Below are 21,313 nucleotides of genomic sequence, written 5' to 3' on the forward strand. Positions count from 1 at the left end.
ATTGGCATCTGGTGCGATCTCTCCGCTTCCACTCCAAAGAAAGTTACCTGTTTATTCCTATCATGCATTGGTTTTTGGGGTTTTCTTTGAGTAATGATGATCTCTTTAGTAGTCTGTTGGCGCCCTCTCCTGGAGGAATAGTTTGCTTGCTCTTGGACATTCTAAAAGAGAGGTCATGATAGACATTGAGCTTCTGAGCTCAATTGGGGACAGTCATGGGTGATGAATGTTTGCAACCTACTGCGAAGCCTCATACCGCAATATAAGGAACGTCAAATACTAAGAAAGGGCGGCCTATGAAAGAATTACTACTTTCAATAAGTACACTTAAACGGCTAATTGGGAATAGAAAAACTGTAAAAAGCCCTCTGAGAAAGCCCCCCTCTAACCTTTGATAGTAAGCTTTTCTGTAGTCTGCCTGTTGATGTATTTTCCGTTTGAACTGTGCACAACATGAAGAGACGGAACACTGGCGGCTTGTCACAATGCCCCCCGATGACATCACAATAGCGCTGCTGCCTAGAAAACAAGCTGCGCAGAAGAAGTTGTTCTTTGGGTGGGAGGGTGGGCTAGTGGAAGGAGGGGGCAATCTCTTTTTTTCCCGGGTGGTAGGGGGATGACAGGAGAAGGGAAGCGGGTGGTGAGAAAGGTACAGAGGGCAGGGTTTGGGGGCTGGGAAGGAAAGGGAAAAGATTAGGGTTTGGGGATGATGAAAGGGCTTTCTACGGGTAAGGATGGCAAAGGGTGGCAGTGACGGAAAGTCAGGCAACCTGTCCTGTCCGTCTTTTTGTATCGTGAATTGGAAAGACTGCAAGGGGGAGGGGAGTTGCTTGCGCCCTAAAGGAGGAGTTATTCAGATTCATTGCAGTGGGCGGCGGCTGCAAAACGCACCATTCTTCTTGTTTTGGCTCTGCAAAGCAGCCTTTTCAAGGGTTGGCTTGGGTGACAAAATGTCTTGTGTAGGCGTGGGTTTGTCTCCCTCTCGCTCTCTCTCCCTAAGATGTGTCCGGCATAGGCCAGGGTGCCACTCGAGGCCCAAACCAATTCTGGTTATCGCTTCTCGGCCTTTTGGCTAAGATCAAGTGTAGTATCTGTTCTTATCAGTTTAATATCTGATACGTCCCCTATCTGGGGACCATATATTAAATGGATTTTTAGAACAGGGAGATGGAAAAAGAGCTTGCTCTGTCCACTCCACGCATTGACCTGGTATTGCAGTACCTCCAGGAACGGTGCACCCCTTCTTAACCCAGTTTCCAAAAGCAGAACTCAATTCACCTGATTCATATTAGCCCGATTTAATGAATTGGAAGAAAGCATACGTCTTCATATGCACCTCAATTTGGCCCATTCACTTTTCACACTTCCTCCTTTTGTTTTTTATCTTTCACACTTTTGACTTTCTTTATTCATCCAAATAGCAAACTCATCACCACTCAACCTGACCAACTCGGCTATGTCCCCGTGCTGCAGTTCTCTGTCTTATCTAGATCATTTGCAATTGAATGGAATAGATCCCTTTTGGACAAAGTGGATTCACCTGCTGCTGCAGTGACCACAGGTGTGATAACATCTAGAATTGGCATCTGGTGCGATCTCTCCGCTTCCACTCCAAAGAAAGTTACCTGTTTATTCCTATCATGCATTGGTTTTTGGGGTTTTCTTTGAGTAATGATGATCTCTTTAGTAGTCTGTTGGCGCCCTCTCCTGGAGGAATAGTTTGCTTGCTCTTGGACATTCTAAAAGAGAGGTCATGATAGACATTGAGCTTCTGAGCTCAATTGGGGACAGTCATGGGTGATGAATGTTTGCAACCTACTGCGAAGCCTCATACCGCAATATAAGGAACGTCAAATACTAAGAAAGGGCGGCCTATGAAAGAATTACTACTTTCAATAAGTACACTTAAACGGCTAATTGGGAATAGAAAAACTGTAAAAAGCCCTCTGAGAAAGCCCCCCTCTAACCTTTGATAGTAAGCTTTTCTGTAGTCTGCCTGTTGATGTATTTTCCGTTTGAACTGTGCACAACATGAAGAGACGGAACACTGGCGGCTTGTCACAATGCCCCCCGATGACATCACAATAGCGCTGCTGCCTAGAAAACAAGCTGCGCAGAAGAAGTTGTTCTTTGGGTGGGAGGGTGGGCTAGTGGAAGGAGGGGGCAATCTCTTTTTTTCCCGGGTGGTAGGGGGATGACAGGAGAAGGGAAGCGGGTGGTGAGAAAGGTACAGAGGGCAGGGTTTGGGGGCTGGGAAGGAAAGGGAAAAGATTAGGGTTTGGGGATGATGAAAGGGCTTTCTACGGGTAAGGATGGCAAAGGGTGGCAGTGACGGAAAGTCAGGCAACCTGTCCTGTCCGTCTTTTTGTATCGTGAATTGGAAAGACTGCAAGGGGGAGGGGAGTTGCTTGCGCCCTAAAGGAGGAGTTATTCAGATTCATTGCAGTGGGCGGCGGCTGCAAAACGCACCATTCTTCTTGTTTTGGCTCTGCAAAGCAGCCTTTTCAAGGGTTGGCTTGGGTGACAAAATGTCTTGTGTAGGCGTGGGTTTGTCTCCCTCTCGCTCTCTCTCCCTAAGATGTGTCCGGCATAGGCCAGGGTGCCACTCGAGGCCCAAACCAATTCTGGTTATCGCTTCTCGGCCTTTTGGCTAAGATCAAGTGTAGTATCTGTGAGGCTCGGCAGATGCAATGCACACTGGAAGGTTGCGCTTGCTAGTACTCTTGATGTATAGTATATTCATCTAGAGGAAAACATGGCCCTACCAGGATCGAGGCTATTAGACTGAGTAAGTGTGGGGGCTATGGTGCAATGTGCCCCAGGACTGACGACCCTGGAGTGAGTCTGAGCTTGCTGGCTTGGGACCCCGGCGAGCCTTGGGCTCTGTAGCACACCGTACCTTGCCCTTTCATACTTTCTGAGCATATTGCTCTATCCCGGCCTTATGGCTAGGAAGGGAAATTTTTATAATCATGGTCGGAGGTCCGTTCAGCTTTGGGCTGAGAAACCAACACCCGGTTGGAGGTCTGGGTCAGCTTCGGCTGAGAAACCAACACCCGGTTGGAGGTCCGGGTCAGCTTCGGCTGAGAAACCAACACCCGGTTGGAGGTCCGGTTAGCCTTGGGCTGAGAAACCAACACCGGTTGACGGTCCGGGCAGTTTCGGCTGCGAAACCAACAACTAGTAGCTCTCTACTCCACTTGGGTAAGATGCCTGGGTGGACGCTGGGAGCAACGACAAGGCTCAACCAGGCTTCGGCTTGGGGGAGCACCGAAGATCCCTGACCCTTGCTGTGGCCTTCTGGCTCGGAGGGACGGGGTTGATTTTTGGGGACCCTCTCCTCACGGAGGGGTCCACACGAATCCTAGCCTTTGCACTGTTTTTGGTGTGACTTCGGTCATGCATTTTTTGCGGTGCTTTGGAAAGCTTCATTAAATCAAAATCTGTTCTTATCAGTTTAATATCTGATACGTCCCCTATCTGGGGACCATATATTAAATGGATTTTTAGAACAGGGAGATGGAAAAAGAGCTTGCTCTGTCCACTCCACGCATTGACCTGGTATTGCAGTACCTCCAGGAACGGTGCACCCCTTCTTAACCCAGTTTCCAAAAGCAGAACTCAATTCACCTGATTCATATTAGCCCGATTTAATGAATTGGAAGAAAGCATACGTCTTCATATGCACCTCAATTTGGCCCATTCACTTTTCACACTTCCTCCTTTTGTTTTTTATCTTTCACACTTTTGACTTTCTTTATTCATCCAAATAGCAAACTCATCACCACTCAACCTGACCAACTCGGCTATGTCCCCGTGCTGCAGTTCTCTGTCTTATCTAGATCATTTGCAATTGAATGGAATAGATCCCTTTTGGACAAAGTGGATTCACCTGCTGCTGCAGTGACCACAGGTGTGATAACATCTAGAATTGGCATCTGGTGCGATCTCTCCGCTTCCACTCCAAAGAAAGTTACCTGTTTATTCCTATCATGCATTGGTTTTTGGGGTTTTCTTTGAGTAATGATGATCTCTTTAGTAGTCTGTTGGCGCCCTCTCCTGGAGGAATAGTTTGCTTGCTCTTGGACATTCTAAAAGAGAGGTCATGATAGACATTGAGCTTCTGAGCTCAATTGGGGACAGTCATGGGTGATGAATGTTTGCAACCTACTGCGAAGCCTCATACCGCAATATAAGGAACGTCAAATACTAAGAAAGGGCGGCCTATGAAAGAATTACTACTTTCAATAAGTACACTTAAACGGCTAATTGGGAATAGAAAAACTGTAAAAAGCCCTCTGAGAAAGCCCCCCTCTAACCTTTGATAGTAAGCTTTTCTGTAGTCTGCCTGTTGATGTATTTTCCGTTTGAACTGTGCACAACATGAAGAGACGGAACACTGGCGGCTTGTCACAATGCCCCCCGATGACATCACAATAGCGCTGCTGCCTAGAAAACAAGCTGCGCAGAAGAAGTTGTTCTTTGGGTGGGAGGGTGGGCTAGTGGAAGGAGGGGGCAATCTCTTTTTTTCCCGGGTGGTAGGGGGATGACAGGAGAAGGGAAGCGGGTGGTGAGAAAGGTACAGAGGGCAGGGTTTGGGGGCTGGGAAGGAAAGGGAAAAGATTAGGGTTTGGGGATGATGAAAGGGCTTTCTACGGGTAAGGATGGCAAAGGGTGGCAGTGACGGAAAGTCAGGCAACCTGTCCTGTCCGTCTTTTTGTATCGTGAATTGGAAAGACTGCAAGGGGGAGGGGAGTTGCTTGCGCCCTAAAGGAGGAGTTATTCAGATTCATTGCAGTGGGCGGCGGCTGCAAAACGCACCATTCTTCTTGTTTTGGCTCTGCAAAGCAGCCTTTTCAAGGGTTGGCTTGGGTGACAAAATGTCTTGTGTAGGCGTGGGTTTGTCTCCCTCTCGCTCTCTCTCCCTAAGATGTGTCCGGCATAGGCCAGGGTGCCACTCGAGGCCCAAACCAATTCTGGTTATCGCTTCTCGGCCTTTTGGCTAAGATCAAGTGTAGTATCTGTTCTTATCAGTTTAATATCTGATACGTCCCCTATCTGGGGACCATATATTAAATGGATTTTTAGAACAGGGAGATGGAAAAAGAGCTTGCTCTGTCCACTCCACGCATTGACCTGGTATTGCAGTACCTCCAGGAACGGTGCACCCCTTCTTAACCCAGTTTCCAAAAGCAGAACTCAATTCACCTGATTCATATTAGCCCGATTTAATGAATTGGAAGAAAGCATACGTCTTCATATGCACCTCAATTTGGCCCATTCACTTTTCACACTTCCTCCTTTTGTTTTTTATCTTTCACACTTTTGACTTTCTTTATTCATCCAAATAGCAAACTCATCACCACTCAACCTGACCAACTCGGCTATGTCCCCGTGCTGCAGTTCTCTGTCTTATCTAGATCATTTGCAATTGAATGGAATAGATCCCTTTTGGACAAAGTGGATTCACCTGCTGCTGCAGTGACCACAGGTGTGATAACATCTAGAATTGGCATCTGGTGCGATCTCTCCGCTTCCACTCCAAAGAAAGTTACCTGTTTATTCCTATCATGCATTGGTTTTTGGGGTTTTCTTTGAGTAATGATGATCTCTTTAGTAGTCTGTTGGCGCCCTCTCCTGGAGGAATAGTTTGCTTGCTCTTGGACATTCTAAAAGAGAGGTCATGATAGACATTGAGCTTCTGAGCTCAATTGGGGACAGTCATGGGTGATGAATGTTTGCAACCTACTGCGAAGCCTCATACCGCAATATAAGGAACGTCAAATACTAAGAAAGGGCGGCCTATGAAAGAATTACTACTTTCAATAAGTACACTTAAACGGCTAATTGGGAATAGAAAAACTGTAAAAAGCCCTCTGAGAAAGCCCCCCTCTAACCTTTGATAGTAAGCTTTTCTGTAGTCTGCCTGTTGATGTATTTTCCGTTTGAACTGTGCACAACATGAAGAGACGGAACACTGGCGGCTTGTCACAATGCCCCCCGATGACATCACAATAGCGCTGCTGCCTAGAAAACAAGCTGCGCAGAAGAAGTTGTTCTTTGGGTGGGAGGGTGGGCTAGTGGAAGGAGGGGGCAATCTCTTTTTTTCCCGGGTGGTAGGGGGATGACAGGAGAAGGGAAGCGGGTGGTGAGAAAGGTACAGAGGGCAGGGTTTGGGGGCTGGGAAGGAAAGGGAAAAGATTAGGGTTTGGGGATGATGAAAGGGCTTTCTACGGGTAAGGATGGCAAAGGGTGGCAGTGACGGAAAGTCAGGCAACCTGTCCTGTCCGTCTTTTTGTATCGTGAATTGGAAAGACTGCAAGGGGGAGGGGAGTTGCTTGCGCCCTAAAGGAGGAGTTATTCAGATTCATTGCAGTGGGCGGCGGCTGCAAAACGCACCATTCTTCTTGTTTTGGCTCTGCAAAGCAGCCTTTTCAAGGGTTGGCTTGGGTGACAAAATGTCTTGTGTAGGCGTGGGTTTGTCTCCCTCTCGCTCTCTCTCCCTAAGATGTGTCCGGCATAGGCCAGGGTGCCACTCGAGGCCCAAACCAATTCTGGTTATCGCTTCTCGGCCTTTTGGCTAAGATCAAGTGTAGTATCTGTTCTTATCAGTTTAATATCTGATACGTCCCCTATCTGGGGACCATATATTAAATGGATTTTTAGAACAGGGAGATGGAAAAAGAGCTTGCTCTGTCCACTCCACGCATTGACCTGGTATTGCAGTACCTCCAGGAACGGTGCACCCCTTCTTAACCCAGTTTCCAAAAGCAGAACTCAATTCACCTGATTCATATTAGCCCGATTTAATGAATTGGAAGAAAGCATACGTCTTCATATGCACCTCAATTTGGCCCATTCACTTTTCACACTTCCTCCTTTTGTTTTTTATCTTTCACACTTTTGACTTTCTTTATTCATCCAAATAGCAAACTCATCACCACTCAACCTGACCAACTCGGCTATGTCCCCGTGCTGCAGTTCTCTGTCTTATCTAGATCATTTGCAATTGAATGGAATAGATCCCTTTTGGACAAAGTGGATTCACCTGCTGCTGCAGTGACCACAGGTGTGATAACATCTAGAATTGGCATCTGGTGCGATCTCTCCGCTTCCACTCCAAAGAAAGTTACCTGTTTATTCCTATCATGCATTGGTTTTTGGGGTTTTCTTTGAGTAATGATGATCTCTTTAGTAGTCTGTTGGCGCCCTCTCCTGGAGGAATAGTTTGCTTGCTCTTGGACATTCTAAAAGAGAGGTCATGATAGACATTGAGCTTCTGAGCTCAATTGGGGACAGTCATGGGTGATGAATGTTTGCAACCTACTGCGAAGCCTCATACCGCAATATAAGGAACGTCAAATACTAAGAAAGGGCGGCCTATGAAAGAATTACTACTTTCAATAAGTACACTTAAACGGCTAATTGGGAATAGAAAAACTGTAAAAAGCCCTCTGAGAAAGCCCCCCTCTAACCTTTGATAGTAAGCTTTTCTGTAGTCTGCCTGTTGATGTATTTTCCGTTTGAACTGTGCACAACATGAAGAGACGGAACACTGGCGGCTTGTCACAATGCCCCCCGATGACATCACAATAGCGCTGCTGCCTAGAAAACAAGCTGCGCAGAAGAAGTTGTTCTTTGGGTGGGAGGGTGGGCTAGTGGAAGGAGGGGGCAATCTCTTTTTTTCCCGGGTGGTAGGGGGATGACAGGAGAAGGGAAGCGGGTGGTGAGAAAGGTACAGAGGGCAGGGTTTGGGGGCTGGGAAGGAAAGGGAAAAGATTAGGGTTTGGGGATGATGAAAGGGCTTTCTACGGGTAAGGATGGCAAAGGGTGGCAGTGACGGAAAGTCAGGCAACCTGTCCTGTCCGTCTTTTTGTATCGTGAATTGGAAAGACTGCAAGGGGGAGGGGAGTTGCTTGCGCCCTAAAGGAGGAGTTATTCAGATTCATTGCAGTGGGCGGCGGCTGCAAAACGCACCATTCTTCTTGTTTTGGCTCTGCAAAGCAGCCTTTTCAAGGGTTGGCTTGGGTGACAAAATGTCTTGTGTAGGCGTGGGTTTGTCTCCCTCTCGCTCTCTCTCCCTAAGATGTGTCCGGCATAGGCCAGGGTGCCACTCGAGGCCCAAACCAATTCTGGTTATCGCTTCTCGGCCTTTTGGCTAAGATCAAGTGTAGTATCTGTTCTTATCAGTTTAATATCTGATACGTCCCCTATCTGGGGACCATATATTAAATGGATTTTTAGAACAGGGAGATGGAAAAAGAGCTTGCTCTGTCCACTCCACGCATTGACCTGGTATTGCAGTACCTCCAGGAACGGTGCACCCCTTCTTAACCCAGTTTCCAAAAGCAGAACTCAATTCACCTGATTCATATTAGCCCGATTTAATGAATTGGAAGAAAGCATACGTCTTCATATGCACCTCAATTTGGCCCATTCACTTTTCACACTTCCTCCTTTTGTTTTTTATCTTTCACACTTTTGACTTTCTTTATTCATCCAAATAGCAAACTCATCACCACTCAACCTGACCAACTCGGCTATGTCCCCGTGCTGCAGTTCTCTGTCTTATCTAGATCATTTGCAATTGAATGGAATAGATCCCTTTTGGACAAAGTGGATTCACCTGCTGCTGCAGTGACCACAGGTGTGATAACATCTAGAATTGGCATCTGGTGCGATCTCTCCGCTTCCACTCCAAAGAAAGTTACCTGTTTATTCCTATCATGCATTGGTTTTTGGGGTTTTCTTTGAGTAATGATGATCTCTTTAGTAGTCTGTTGGCGCCCTCTCCTGGAGGAATAGTTTGCTTGCTCTTGGACATTCTAAAAGAGAGGTCATGATAGACATTGAGCTTCTGAGCTCAATTGGGGACAGTCATGGGTGATGAATGTTTGCAACCTACTGCGAAGCCTCATACCGCAATATAAGGAACGTCAAATACTAAGAAAGGGCGGCCTATGAAAGAATTACTACTTTCAATAAGTACACTTAAACGGCTAATTGGGAATAGAAAAACTGTAAAAAGCCCTCTGAGAAAGCCCCCCTCTAACCTTTGATAGTAAGCTTTTCTGTAGTCTGCCTGTTGATGTATTTTCCGTTTGAACTGTGCACAACATGAAGAGACGGAACACTGGCGGCTTGTCACAATGCCCCCCGATGACATCACAATAGCGCTGCTGCCTAGAAAACAAGCTGCGCAGAAGAAGTTGTTCTTTGGGTGGGAGGGTGGGCTAGTGGAAGGAGGGGGCAATCTCTTTTTTTCCCGGGTGGTAGGGGGATGACAGGAGAAGGGAAGCGGGTGGTGAGAAAGGTACAGAGGGCAGGGTTTGGGGGCTGGGAAGGAAAGGGAAAAGATTAGGGTTTGGGGATGATGAAAGGGCTTTCTACGGGTAAGGATGGCAAAGGGTGGCAGTGACGGAAAGTCAGGCAACCTGTCCTGTCCGTCTTTTTGTATCGTGAATTGGAAAGACTGCAAGGGGGAGGGGAGTTGCTTGCGCCCTAAAGGAGGAGTTATTCAGATTCATTGCAGTGGGCGGCGGCTGCAAAACGCACCATTCTTCTTGTTTTGGCTCTGCAAAGCAGCCTTTTCAAGGGTTGGCTTGGGTGACAAAATGTCTTGTGTAGGCGTGGGTTTGTCTCCCTCTCGCTCTCTCTCCCTAAGATGTGTCCGGCATAGGCCAGGGTGCCACTCGAGGCCCAAACCAATTCTGGTTATCGCTTCTCGGCCTTTTGGCTAAGATCAAGTGTAGTATCTGTTCTTATCAGTTTAATATCTGATACGTCCCCTATCTGGGGACCATATATTAAATGGATTTTTAGAACAGGGAGATGGAAAAAGAGCTTGCTCTGTCCACTCCACGCATTGACCTGGTATTGCAGTACCTCCAGGAACGGTGCACCCCTTCTTAACCCAGTTTCCAAAAGCAGAACTCAATTCACCTGATTCATATTAGCCCGATTTAATGAATTGGAAGAAAGCATACGTCTTCATATGCACCTCAATTTGGCCCATTCACTTTTCACACTTCCTCCTTTTGTTTTTTATCTTTCACACTTTTGACTTTCTTTATTCATCCAAATAGCAAACTCATCACCACTCAACCTGACCAACTCGGCTATGTCCCCGTGCTGCAGTTCTCTGTCTTATCTAGATCATTTGCAATTGAATGGAATAGATCCCTTTTGGACAAAGTGGATTCACCTGCTGCTGCAGTGACCACAGGTGTGATAACATCTAGAATTGGCATCTGGTGCGATCTCTCCGCTTCCACTCCAAAGAAAGTTACCTGTTTATTCCTATCATGCATTGGTTTTTGGGGTTTTCTTTGAGTAATGATGATCTCTTTAGTAGTCTGTTGGCGCCCTCTCCTGGAGGAATAGTTTGCTTGCTCTTGGACATTCTAAAAGAGAGGTCATGATAGACATTGAGCTTCTGAGCTCAATTGGGGACAGTCATGGGTGATGAATGTTTGCAACCTACTGCGAAGCCTCATACCGCAATATAAGGAACGTCAAATACTAAGAAAGGGCGGCCTATGAAAGAATTACTACTTTCAATAAGTACACTTAAACGGCTAATTGGGAATAGAAAAACTGTAAAAAGCCCTCTGAGAAAGCCCCCCTCTAACCTTTGATAGTAAGCTTTTCTGTAGTCTGCCTGTTGATGTATTTTCCGTTTGAACTGTGCACAACATGAAGAGACGGAACACTGGCGGCTTGTCACAATGCCCCCCGATGACATCACAATAGCGCTGCTGCCTAGAAAACAAGCTGCGCAGAAGAAGTTGTTCTTTGGGTGGGAGGGTGGGCTAGTGGAAGGAGGGGGCAATCTCTTTTTTTCCCGGGTGGTAGGGGGATGACAGGAGAAGGGAAGCGGGTGGTGAGAAAGGTACAGAGGGCAGGGTTTGGGGGCTGGGAAGGAAAGGGAAAAGATTAGGGTTTGGGGATGATGAAAGGGCTTTCTACGGGTAAGGATGGCAAAGGGTGGCAGTGACGGAAAGTCAGGCAACCTGTCCTGTCCGTCTTTTTGTATCGTGAATTGGAAAGACTGCAAGGGGGAGGGGAGTTGCTTGCGCCCTAAAGGAGGAGTTATTCAGATTCATTGCAGTGGGCGGCGGCTGCAAAACGCACCATTCTTCTTGTTTTGGCTCTGCAAAGCAGCCTTTTCAAGGGTTGGCTTGGGTGACAAAATGTCTTGTGTAGGCGTGGGTTTGTCTCCCTCTCGCTCTCTCTCCCTAAGATGTGTCCGGCATAGGCCAGGGTGCCACTCGAGGCCCAAACCAATTCTGGTTATCGCTTCTCGGCCTTTTGGCTAAGATCAAGTGTAGTATCTGTTCTTATCAGTTTAATATCTGATACGTCCCCTATCTGGGGACCATATATTAAATGGATTTTTAGAACAGGGAGATGGAAAAAGAGCTTGCTCTGTCCACTCCACGCATTGACCTGGTATTGCAGTACCTCCAGGAACGGTGCACCCCTTCTTAACCCAGTTTCCAAAAGCAGAACTCAATTCACCTGATTCATATTAGCCCGATTTAATGAATTGGAAGAAAGCATACGTCTTCATATGCACCTCAATTTGGCCCATTCACTTTTCACACTTCCTCCTTTTGTTTTTTATCTTTCACACTTTTGACTTTCTTTATTCATCCAAATAGCAAACTCATCACCACTCAACCTGACCAACTCGGCTATGTCCCCGTGCTGCAGTTCTCTGTCTTATCTAGATCATTTGCAATTGAATGGAATAGATCCCTTTTGGACAAAGTGGATTCACCTGCTGCTGCAGTGACCACAGGTGTGATAACATCTAGAATTGGCATCTGGTGCGATCTCTCCGCTTCCACTCCAAAGAAAGTTACCTGTTTATTCCTATCATGCATTGGTTTTTGGGGTTTTCTTTGAGTAATGATGATCTCTTTAGTAGTCTGTTGGCGCCCTCTCCTGGAGGAATAGTTTGCTTGCTCTTGGACATTCTAAAAGAGAGGTCATGATAGACATTGAGCTTCTGAGCTCAATTGGGGACAGTCATGGGTGATGAATGTTTGCAACCTACTGCGAAGCCTCATACCGCAATATAAGGAACGTCAAATACTAAGAAAGGGCGGCCTATGAAAGAATTACTACTTTCAATAAGTACACTTAAACGGCTAATTGGGAATAGAAAAACTGTAAAAAGCCCTCTGAGAAAGCCCCCCTCTAACCTTTGATAGTAAGCTTTTCTGTAGTCTGCCTGTTGATGTATTTTCCGTTTGAACTGTGCACAACATGAAGAGACGGAACACTGGCGGCTTGTCACAATGCCCCCCGATGACATCACAATAGCGCTGCTGCCTAGAAAACAAGCTGCGCAGAAGAAGTTGTTCTTTGGGTGGGAGGGTGGGCTAGTGGAAGGAGGGGGCAATCTCTTTTTTTCCCGGGTGGTAGGGGGATGACAGGAGAAGGGAAGCGGGTGGTGAGAAAGGTACAGAGGGCAGGGTTTGGGGGCTGGGAAGGAAAGGGAAAAGATTAGGGTTTGGGGATGATGAAAGGGCTTTCTACGGGTAAGGATGGCAAAGGGTGGCAGTGACGGAAAGTCAGGCAACCTGTCCTGTCCGTCTTTTTGTATCGTGAATTGGAAAGACTGCAAGGGGGAGGGGAGTTGCTTGCGCCCTAAAGGAGGAGTTATTCAGATTCATTGCAGTGGGCGGCGGCTGCAAAACGCACCATTCTTCTTGTTTTGGCTCTGCAAAGCAGCCTTTTCAAGGGTTGGCTTGGGTGACAAAATGTCTTGTGTAGGCGTGGGTTTGTCTCCCTCTCGCTCTCTCTCCCTAAGATGTGTCCGGCATAGGCCAGGGTGCCACTCGAGGCCCAAACCAATTCTGGTTATCGCTTCTCGGCCTTTTGGCTAAGATCAAGTGTAGTATCGCTTCTCGGCCTTTTGGCTAAGATCAAGTGTAGTATCTGTGAGGCTCGGCAGATGCAATGCACACTGGAAGGTTGCGCTTGCTAGTACTCTTGATGTATAGTATATTCATCTAGAGGAAAACATGGCCCTACCAGGATCGAGGCTATTAGACTGAGTAAGTGTGGGGGCTATGGTGCAATGTGCCCCAGGACTGACGACCCTGGAGTGAGTCTGAGCTTGCTGGCTTGGGACCCCGGCGAGCCTTGGGCTCTGTAGCACACCGTACCTTGCCCTTTCATACTTTCTGAGCATATTGCTCTATCCCGGCCTTCTGGCTAGGAAGGGAAATTTTTATAATCATGGTCGGAGGTCCGTTCAGCTTTGGGCTGAGAAACCAACACCCGGTTGGAGGTCCGGGTCAGCTTCGGCTGAGAAACCAACACCCGGTTGGAGGTCTGGGTCAGCTTCGGCTGAGAAACCAACACCCGGTTGGAGGTCCGGGTCAGCTTCGGCTGAGAAACCAACACCCGGTTGGAGGTCCGGTTAGCCTTGGGCTGAGAAACCAACACCGGTTGACGGTCCGGGCAGTTTCGGCTGCGAAACCAACAACTAGTAGCTCTCTACTCCACTTGGGTAAGATGCCTGGGTGGACGCTGGGAGCAACGACAAGGCTCAACCAGGCTTCGGCTTGGGGGAGCACCGAAGATCCCTGACCCTTGCTGTGGCCTTCTGGCTCGGAGGGACGGGGTTGATTTTTGGGGACCCTCTCCTCACGGAGGGGTCCACACGAATCCTAGCCTTTGCACTGTTTTTGGTGTGACTTCGGTCATGCATTTTTTGCGGTGCTTTGGAAAGCTTCATTAAATCAAAAATCTGTTCTTATCAGTTTAATATCTGATACGTCCCCTATCTGGGGACCATATATTAAATGGATTTTTAGAACAGGGAGATGGAAAAAGAGCTTGCTCTGTCCACTCCACGCATTGACCTGGTATTGCAGTACCTCCAGGAACGGTGCACCCCTTCTTAACCCAGTTTCCAAAAGCAGAACTCAATTCACCTGATTCATATTAGCCCGATTTAATGAATTGGAAGAAAGCATACGTCTTCATATGCACCTCAATTTGGCCCATTCACTTTTCACACTTCCTCCTTTTGTTTTTTATCTTTCACACTTTTGACTTTCTTTATTCATCCAAATAGCAAACTCATCACCACTCAACCTGACCAACTCGGCTATGTCCCCGTGCTGCAGTTCTCTGTCTTATCTAGATCATTTGCAATTGAATGGAATAGATCCCTTTTGGACAAAGTGGATTCACCTGCTGCTGCAGTGACCACAGGTGTGATAACATCTAGAATTGGCATCTGGTGCGATCTCTCCGCTTCCACTCCAAAGAAAGTTACCTGTTTATTCCTATCATGCATTGGTTTTTGGGGTTTTCTTTGAGTAATGATGATCTCTTTAGTAGTCTGTTGGCGCCCTCTCCTGGAGGAATAGTTTGCTTGCTCTTGGACATTCTAAAAGAGAGGTCATGATAGACATTGAGCTTCTGAGCTCAATTGGGGACAGTCATGGGTGATGAATGTTTGCAACCTACTGCGAAGCCTCATACCGCAATATAAGGAACGTCAAATACTAAGAAAGGGCGGCCTATGAAAGAATTACTACTTTCAATAAGTACACTTAAACGGCTAATTGGGAATAGAAAAACTGTAAAAAGCCCTCTGAGAAAGCCCCCCTCTAACCTTTGATAGTAAGCTTTTCTGTAGTCTGCCTGTTGATGTATTTTCCGTTTGAACTGTGCACAACATGAAGAGACGGAACACTGGCGGCTTGTCACAATGCCCCCCGATGACATCACAATAGCGCTGCTGCCTAGAAAACAAGCTGCGCAGAAGAAGTTGTTCTTTGGGTGGGAGGGTGGGCTAGTGGAAGGAGGGGGCAATCTCTTTTTTTCCCGGGTGGTAGGGGGATGACAGGAGAAGGGAAGCGGGTGGTGAGAAAGGTACAGAGGGCAGGGTTTGGGGGCTGGGAAGGAAAGGGAAAAGATTAGGGTTTGGGGATGATGAAAGGGCTTTCTACGGGTAAGGATGGCAAAGGGTGGCAGTGACGGAAAGTCAGGCAACCTGTCCTGTCCGTCTTTTTGTATCGTGAATTGGAAAGACTGCAAGGGGGAGGGGAGTTGCTTGCGCCCTAAAGGAGGAGTTATTCAGATTCATTGCAGTGGGCGGCGGCTGCAAAACGCACCATTCTTCTTGTTTTGGCTCTGCAAAGCAGCCTTTTCAAGGGTTGGCTTGGGTGACAAATTGTCTTGTGTAGGCGTGGGTTTGTCTCCCTCTCGCTCTCTCTCCCTAAGATGTGTCCGGCATAGGCCAGGGTGCCACTCGAGGCCCAAACCAATTCTGGTTATCGCTTCTCGGCCTTTTGGCTAAGATCAAGTGTAGTATCTGTTCTTATCAGTTTAATATCTGATACGTCCCCTATCTGGGGACCATATATTAAATGGATTTTTAGAACAGGGAGATGGAAAAAGAGCTTGCTCTGTCCACTCCACGCATTGACCTGGTATTGCAGTACCTCCAGGAACGGTGCACCCCTTCTTAACCCAGTTTCCAAAAGCAGAACTCAATTCACCTGATTCATATTAGCCCGATTTAATGAATTGGAAGAAAGCATACGTCTTCATATGCACCTCAATTTGGCCCATTCACTTTTCACACTTCCTCCTTTTGTTTTTTATCTTTCACACTTTTGACTTTCTTTATTCATCCAAATAGCAAACTCATCACCACTCAACCTGACCAACTCGGCTATGTCCCCGTGCTGCAGTTCTCTGTCTTATCTAGATCATTTGCAATTGAATGGAATAGATCCCTTTTGGACAAAGTGGATTCACCTGCTGCTGCAGTGACCACAGGTGTGATAACATCTAGAATTGGCATCTGGTGCGATCTCTCCGCTTCCACTCCAAAGAAAGTTACCTGTTTATTCCTATCATGCATTGGTTTTTGGGGTTTTCTTTGAGTAATGATGATCTCTTTAGTAGTCTGTTGGCGCCCTCTCCTGGAGGAATAGTTTGCTTGCTCTTGGACATTCTAAAAGAGAGGTCATGATAGACATTGAGCTTCTGAGCTCAATTGGGGACAGTCATGGGTGATGAATGTTTGCAACCTACTGCGAAGCCTCATACCGCAATATAAGGAACGTCAAATACTAAGAAAGGGCGGCCTATGAAAGAATTACTACTTTCAATAAGTACACTTAAACGGCTAATTGGGAATAGAAAAACTGTAAAAAGCCCTCTGAGAAAGCCCCCCTCTAACCTTTGATAGTAAGCTTTTCTGTAGTCTGCCTGTTGATGTATTTTCCGTTTGAACTGTGCACAACATGAAGAGACGGAACACTGGCGGCTTGTCACAATGCCCCCCGATGACATCACAATAGCGCTGCTGCCTAGAAAACAAGCTGCGCAGAAGAAGTTGTTCTTTGGGTGGGAGGGTGGGCTAGTGGAAGGAGGGGGCAATCTCTTTTTTTCCCGGGTGGTAGGGGGATGACAGGAGAAGGGAAGCGGGTGGTGAGAAAGGTACAGAGGGCAGGGTTTGGGGGCTGGGAAGGAAAGGGAAAAGATTAGGGTTTGGGGATGATGAAAGGGCTTTCTACGGGTAAGGATGGCAAAGGGTGGCAGTGACGGAAAGTCAGGCAACCTGTCCTGTCCGTCTTTTTGTATCGTGAATTGGAAAGACTGCAAGGGGGAGGGGAGTTGCTTGCGCCCTAAAGGAGGAGTTATTCAGATTCATTGCAGTGGGCGGCGGCTGCAAAACGCACCATTCTTCTTGTTTTGGCTCTGCAAAGCAGCCTTTTCAAGGGTTGGCTTGGGTGACAAAATGTCTTGTGTAGGCGTGGGTTTGTCTCCCTCTCGCTCTCTCTCCCTAAGATGTGTCCGGCATAGGCCAGGGTGCCACTCGAGGCCCAAACCAATTCTGGTTATCGCTTCTCGGCCTTTTGGCTAAGATCAAGTGTAGTATCTGTTCTTATCAGTTTAATATCTGATACGTCCCCTATCTGGGGACCATATATTAAATGGATTTTTAGAACAGGGAGATGGAAAAAGAGCTTGCTCTGTCCACTCCACGCATTGACCTGGTATTGCAGTACCTCCAGGAACGGTGCACCCCTTCTTAACCCAGTTTCCAAAAGCAGAACTCAATTCACCTGATTCATATTAGCCCGATTTAATGAATTGGAAGAAAGCATACGTCTTCATATGCACCTCAATTTGGCCCATTCACTTTTCACACTTCCTCCTTTTGTTTTTTATCTTTCACACTTTTGACTTTCTTTATTCATCCAAATAGCAAACTCATCACCACTCAACCTGACCAACTCGGCTATGTCCCCGTGCTGCAGTTCTCTGTCTTATCTAGATCATTTGCAATTGAATGGAATAGATCCCTTTTGGACAAAGTGGATTCACCTGCTGCTGCAGTGACCACAGGTGTGATAACATCTAGAATTGGCATCTGGTGCGATCTCTCCGCTTCCACTCCAAAGAAAGTTACCTGTTTATTCCTATCATGCATTGGTTTTTGGGGTTTTCTTTGAGTAATGATGATCTCTTTAGTAGTCTGTTGGCGCCCTCTCCTGGAGGAATAGTTTGCTTGCTCTTGGACATTCTAAAAGAGAGGTCATGATAGACATTGAGCTTCTGAGCTCAATTGGGGACAGTCATGGGTGATGAATGTTTGCAACCTACTGCGAAGCCTCATACCGCAATATAAGGAACGTCAAATACTAAGAAAGGGCGGCCTATGAAAGAATTACTACTTTCAATAAGTACACTTAAACGGCTAATTGGGAATAGAAAAACTGTAAAAAGCCCTCTGAGAAAGCCCCCCTCTAACCTTTGATAGTAAGCTTTTCTGTAGTCTGCCTGTTGATGTATTTTCCGTTTGAACTGTGCACAACATGAAGAGACGGAACACTGGCGGCTTGTCACAATGCCCCCCGATGACATCACAATAGCGCTGCTGCCTAGAAAACAAGCTGCGCAGAAGAAGTTGTTCTTTGGGTGGGAGGGTGGGCTAGTGGAAGGAGGGGGCAATCTCTTTTTTTCCCGGGTGGTAGGGGGATGACAGGAGAAGGGAAGCGGGTGGTGAGAAAGGTACAGAGGGCAGGGTTTGGGGGCTGGGAAGGAAAGGGAAAAGATTAGGGTTTGGGGATGATGAAAGGGCTTTCTACGGGTAAGGATGGCAAAGGGTGGCAGTGACGGAAAGTCAGGCAACCTGTCCTGTCCGTCTTTTTGTATCGTGAATTGGAAAGACTGCAAGGGGGAGGGGAGTTGCTTGCGCCCTAAAGGAGGAGTTATTCAGATTCATTGCAGTGGGCGGCGGCTGCAAAACGCACCATTCTTCTTGTTTTGGCTCTGCAAAGCAGCCTTTTCAAGGGTTGGCTTGGGTGACAAAATGTCTTGTGTAGGCGTGGGTTTGTCTCCCTCTCGCTCTCTCTCCCTAAGATGTGTCCGGCATAGGCCAGGGTGCCACTCGAGGCCCAAACCAATTCTGGTTATCGCTTCTCGGCCTTTTGGCTAAGATCAAGTGTAGTATCTGTTCTTATCAGTTTAATATCTGATACGTCCCCTATCTGGGGACCATATATTAAATGGATTTTTAGAACAGGGAGATGGAAAAAGAGCTTGCTCTGTCCACTCCACGCATTGACCTGGTATTGCAGTACCTCCAGGAACGGTGCACCCCTTCTTAACCCAGTTTCCAAAAGCAGAACTCAATTCACCTGATTCATATTAGCCCGATTTAATGAATTGGAAGAAAGCATACGTCTTCATATGCACCTCAATTTGGCCCATTCACTTTTCACACTTCCTCCTTTTGTTTTTTATCTTTCACACTTTTGACTTTCTTTATTCATCCAAATAGCAAACTCATCACCACTCAACCTGACCAACTCGGCTATGTCCCCGTGCTGCAGTTCTCTGTCTTATCTAGATCATTTGCAATTGAATGGAATAGATCCCTTTTGGACAAAGTGGATTCACCTGCTGCTGCAGTGACCACAGGTGTGATAACATCTAGAATTGGCATCTGGTGCGATCTCTCCGCTTCCACTCCAAAGAAAGTTACCTGTTTATTCCTATCATGCATTGGTTTTTGGGGTTTTCTTTGAGTAATGATGATCTCTTTAGTAGTCTGTTGGCGCCCTCTCCTGGAGGAATAGTTTGCTTGCTCTTGGACATTCTAAAAGAGAGGTCATGATAGACATTGAGCTTCTGAGCTCAATTGGGGACAGTCATGGGTGATGAATGTTTGCAACCTACTGCGAAGCCTCATACCGCAATATAAGGAACGTCAAATACTAAGAAAGGGCGGCCTATGAAAGAATTACTACTTTCAATAAGTACACTTAAACGGCTAATTGGGAATAGAAAAACTGTAAAAAGCCCTCTGAGAAAGCCCCCCTCTAACCTTTGATAGTAAGCTTTTCTGTAGTCTGCCTGTTGATGTATTTTCCGTTTGAACTGTGCACAACATGAAGAGACGGAACACTGGCGGCTTGTCACAATGCCCCCCGATGACATCACAATAGCGCTGCTGCCTAGAAAACAAGCTGCGCAGAAGAAGTTGTTCTTTGGGTGGGAGGGTGGGCTAGTGGAAGGAGGGGGCAATCTCTTTTTTTCCCGGGTGGTAGGGGGATGACAGGAGAAGGGAAGCGGGTGGTGAGAAAGGTACAGAGGGCAGGGTTTGGGGGCTGGGAAGGAAAGGGAAAAGATTAGGGTTTGGGGATGATGAAAGGGCTTTCTACGGGTAAGGATGGCAAAGGGTGGCAGTGACGGAAAGTCAGGCAACCTGTCCTGTCCGTCTTTTTGTATCGTGAATTGGAAAGACTGCAAGGGGGAGGGGAGTTGCTTGCGCCCTAAAGGAGGAGTTATTCAGATTCATTGCAGTGGGCGGCGGCTGCAAAACGCACCATTCTTCTTGTTTTGGCTCTGCAAAGCAGCCTTTTCAAGGGTTGGCTTGGGTGACAAAATGTCTTGTGTAGGCGTGGGTTTGTCTCCCTCTCGCTCTCTCTCCCTAAGATGTGTCCGGCATAGGCCAGGGTGCCACTCGAGGCCCAAACCAATTCTGGTTATCGCTTCTCGGCCTTTTGGCTAAGATCAAGTGTAGTATCTGTTCTTATCAGTTTAATATCTGATACGTCCCCTATCTGGGGACCATATATTAAATGGATTTTTAGAACAGGGAGATGGAAAAAGAGCTTGCTCTGTCCACTCCACGCATTGACCTGGTATTGCAGTACCTCCAGGAACGGTGCACCCCTTCTTAACCCAGTTTCCAAAAGCAGAACTCAATTCACCTGATTCATATTAGCCCGATTTAATGAATTGGAAGAAAGCATACGTCTTCATATGCACCTCAATTTGGCCCATTCACTTTTCACACTTCCTCCTTTTGTTTTTTATCTTTCACACTTTTGACTTTCTTTATTCATCCAAATAGCAAACTCATCACCACTCAACCTGACCAACTCGGCTATGTCCCCGTGCTGCAGTTCTCTGTCTTATCTAGATCATTTGCAATTGAATGGAATAGATCCCTTTTGGACAAAGTGGATTCACCTGCTGCTGCAGTGACCACAGGTGTGATAACATCTAGAATTGGCATCTGGTGCGATCTCTCCGCTTCCACTCCAAAGAAAGTTACCTGTTTATTCCTATCATGCATTGGTTTTTGGGGTTTTCTTTGAGTAATGATGATCTCTTTAGTAGTCTGTTGGCGCCCTCTCCTGGAGGAATAGTTTGCTTGCTCTTGGACATTCTAAAAGAGAGGTCATGATAGACATTGAGCTTCTGAGCTCAATTGGGGACAGTCATGGGTGATGAATGTTTGCAACCTACTGCGAAGCCTCATACCGCAATATAAGGAACGTCAAATACTAAGAAAGGGCGGCCTATGAAAGAATTACTACTTTCAATAAGTACACTTAAACGGCTAATTGGGAATAGAAAAACTGTAAAAAGCCCTCTGAGAAAGCCCCCCTCTAACCTTTGATAGTAAGCTTTTCTGTAGTCTGCCTGTTGATGTATTTTCCGTTTGAACTGTGCACAACATGAAGAGACGGAACACTGGCGGCTTGTCACAATGCCCCCCGATGACATCACAATAGCGCTGCTGCCTAGAAAACAAGCTGCGCAGAAGAAGTTGTTCTTTGGGTGGGAGGGTGGGCTAGTGGAAGGAGGGGGCAATCTCTTTTTTTCCCGGGTGGTAGGGGGATGACAGGAGAAGGGAAGCGGGTGGTGAGAAAGGTACAGAGGGCAGGGTTTGGGGGCTGGGAAGGAAAGGGAAAAGATTAGGGTTTGGGGATGATGAAAGGGCTTTCTACGGGTAAGGATGGCAAAGGGTGGC

At 47.0% G+C, this 21,313-nt stretch overlaps 12 non-coding genes and 2 pseudogenes across 12 annotated transcripts; all 14 read left to right on the top strand.

Moving 5' to 3' along the window:
• The first annotated feature begins 1,052 nt into the window (after window positions 1–1,052).
• Window positions 1,053–1,243, top strand: LOC142266250 (U2 spliceosomal RNA). The gene has a single exon (XR_012732369.1). It is a non-coding gene; the product is annotated as a U2 spliceosomal RNA (small nuclear RNA).
• A 1,387-nt stretch (window positions 1,244–2,630) lies between these two features.
• On the top strand, window positions 2,631–2,757 carry LOC142266289 (U2 spliceosomal RNA; annotated as a pseudogene).
• A 642-nt stretch (window positions 2,758–3,399) lies between these two features.
• On the top strand, window positions 3,400–3,595 carry LOC142266283 (U2 spliceosomal RNA). The gene has a single exon (XR_012732396.1). It is a non-coding gene; the product is annotated as a U2 spliceosomal RNA (small nuclear RNA).
• Window positions 3,596–4,982: 1,387 nt separating this feature from the next.
• LOC142266301 (U2 spliceosomal RNA) lies at window positions 4,983–5,173 on the top strand. The gene has a single exon (XR_012732406.1). It is a non-coding gene; the product is annotated as a U2 spliceosomal RNA (small nuclear RNA).
• Window positions 5,174–6,560: 1,387 nt separating this feature from the next.
• Window positions 6,561–6,751, top strand: LOC142266313 (U2 spliceosomal RNA). The gene has a single exon (XR_012732417.1). It is a non-coding gene; the product is annotated as a U2 spliceosomal RNA (small nuclear RNA).
• A 1,387-nt stretch (window positions 6,752–8,138) lies between these two features.
• LOC142266326 (U2 spliceosomal RNA) lies at window positions 8,139–8,329 on the top strand. The gene has a single exon (XR_012732428.1). It is a non-coding gene; the product is annotated as a U2 spliceosomal RNA (small nuclear RNA).
• A 1,387-nt stretch (window positions 8,330–9,716) lies between these two features.
• LOC142266338 (U2 spliceosomal RNA) lies at window positions 9,717–9,907 on the top strand. Its single transcript, XR_012732439.1, has one exon. It is a non-coding gene; the product is annotated as a U2 spliceosomal RNA (small nuclear RNA).
• Window positions 9,908–11,294: 1,387 nt separating this feature from the next.
• On the top strand, window positions 11,295–11,485 carry LOC142266256 (U2 spliceosomal RNA). Its single transcript, XR_012732375.1, has one exon. It is a non-coding gene; the product is annotated as a U2 spliceosomal RNA (small nuclear RNA).
• Window positions 11,486–12,909: 1,424 nt separating this feature from the next.
• On the top strand, window positions 12,910–13,036 carry LOC142266288 (U2 spliceosomal RNA; annotated as a pseudogene).
• Window positions 13,037–13,724: 688 nt separating this feature from the next.
• Window positions 13,725–13,917, top strand: LOC142266277 (U2 spliceosomal RNA). Its single transcript, XR_012732392.1, has one exon. It is a non-coding gene; the product is annotated as a U2 spliceosomal RNA (small nuclear RNA).
• Window positions 13,918–15,304: 1,387 nt separating this feature from the next.
• LOC142266269 (U2 spliceosomal RNA) lies at window positions 15,305–15,495 on the top strand. The gene has a single exon (XR_012732386.1). It is a non-coding gene; the product is annotated as a U2 spliceosomal RNA (small nuclear RNA).
• Window positions 15,496–16,882: 1,387 nt separating this feature from the next.
• LOC142266282 (U2 spliceosomal RNA) lies at window positions 16,883–17,073 on the top strand. Its single transcript, XR_012732395.1, has one exon. It is a non-coding gene; the product is annotated as a U2 spliceosomal RNA (small nuclear RNA).
• Window positions 17,074–18,460: 1,387 nt separating this feature from the next.
• Window positions 18,461–18,651, top strand: LOC142266294 (U2 spliceosomal RNA). Its single transcript, XR_012732399.1, has one exon. It is a non-coding gene; the product is annotated as a U2 spliceosomal RNA (small nuclear RNA).
• A 1,387-nt stretch (window positions 18,652–20,038) lies between these two features.
• On the top strand, window positions 20,039–20,229 carry LOC142266295 (U2 spliceosomal RNA). Its single transcript, XR_012732400.1, has one exon. It is a non-coding gene; the product is annotated as a U2 spliceosomal RNA (small nuclear RNA).
• The last annotated feature ends 1,084 nt before the right edge of the window (window positions 20,230–21,313 follow it).

The sequence above is a fragment of the Anomaloglossus baeobatrachus genome, unplaced genomic scaffold, assembly GCF_048569485.1.
Source record: "Anomaloglossus baeobatrachus isolate aAnoBae1 unplaced genomic scaffold, aAnoBae1.hap1 Scaffold_2840, whole genome shotgun sequence".
NCBI classification, from domain to species: Eukaryota; Metazoa; Chordata; class Amphibia; order Anura; family Aromobatidae; genus Anomaloglossus; species Anomaloglossus baeobatrachus.